The sequence below is a fragment of the Coptis chinensis genome, chromosome 6 (genome assembly GCF_015680905.1).
Source record: "Coptis chinensis isolate HL-2020 chromosome 6, ASM1568090v1, whole genome shotgun sequence".
Taxonomy (NCBI): domain Eukaryota; kingdom Viridiplantae; phylum Streptophyta; class Magnoliopsida; order Ranunculales; family Ranunculaceae; genus Coptis; species Coptis chinensis.
Window position 1 is genome coordinate 30,353,075 of NC_141461.1, and position 1,377 is coordinate 30,354,451.

The window sequence follows — 1,377 nt, forward strand, 5'->3', positions numbered from 1 at the left end:
ATATCTAGTTATCTCCCATACAATTTTGGCATTTGCATATGCTTCTGGAGTAATATATAATACATATAGAAAGACTGAACTATAGACTCACCGTTGACGGTAACGCTTATCTATATCAATTAGACCATGACATTTCTCTGGCAATGGTAGCAAAGATTTTGTGAGATTGCAAATGACCTTACACAAACAGAAAGTGCCCTGAAAAGAGAATAACAAAAGTAATTTCAATCCAGAGATTGTGCAACGAAAGAGCAACAAGTGTAATCGACATGGTCATTCAGAATACAAATCTATAAGAAACACTTCATGAAATTCATGCTCAAAAGCCAAACAAGAATATGTATAGTGGTTGCTTCTGAAAAGTTACCAGGAACCACCAATAACTACAAAATTACATAGACACTAATTAGCACACATTTATAACTACTTTGAAATATACTCCAATTAGCATAAGCTAAAACTCTAAAACAATGATGTTTCATATGGAAATACCTCGTGCTACAACATCTTCTCTCCGGTTTAGTTCCTGAATGCCATTTAAAAAATACACCCAATAGATTAGTTTTTAACTAAAGGCAAAGACAATCACAAAAAATAAAAGGTTAATACTCTTCTATGTATGGCATCAACTACCTAGTCTAATGTAGCACACAGATATCCAATGTCGACATGCACATTCTTATATACATTTAAAGCAAAAGCAGAAGATACCTACTCCCTTTTCTTCAATTCAGCCTCCTTGAATTGGAGTTCCTTCTCCTTCTTTTTGATATCCTAATTCAAAACAAAGTATCGTATGATGAGTTCAGGTTAAAGCTTAAATAGGGCATCCTAATAATAAGGTAATTTGCTCTCCTTAAATTTATCTCACCTTTGAAGAATCAAGAGGAATATCAACTGTTGCACCATGTTCAGGTGGGAGAGGTGAAATCCCCGAAGTTCTTGGCGGGGAGTAACACTTCCAGGATTCTAACAATCAAACCAAAATGTTAGGTTGATACAGCATAATACATCAAATGAATCTCAGAAGCAAACAAAAGGATAAAAAGCGAAAAACTCCAAGTCATAGTAACATATATAACTAACAATTTCAGAAATTAGACATTACCTTCAAACAAAGCAAAACCCCATGACACCATCTACTCGAATTGAATCAAAACAAACAGATCTAAAATTCCGGTGAACTAGATACCTAGTCAGCAAAACCCCATGGAGATCAGATGCTCGATCTAGTGGAGAAGAGAAGCTCGAGAACACCTAGGTTGATCTAATTAAGACAACCATCGCGGATGAGTTTCCCAAACCCTAGAATTGGTTTGTGCCTACCAAAAAGTTTCTTTTCTTTCTTTTTCGGCAAGGCAATGAAATAACACACGA

The 1,377-nt window shown here is 35.4% G+C and overlaps 1 long non-coding RNA gene across 1 annotated transcript; it reads right to left on the reverse strand.

The window, feature by feature from the left end:
• Positions 1-251: 251 nt before the first annotated feature.
• LOC147492532 (uncharacterized) lies at positions 252-924 on the reverse strand. The gene is made up of 3 exons (XR_015197849.1): positions 872-924; positions 712-774; positions 252-526 (listed from the first exon to the last, which is right to left on the reverse strand). It is a non-coding gene; the product is annotated as an uncharacterized LOC147492532 (long non-coding RNA).
• Positions 925-1,377: the final 453 nt, after the last annotated feature.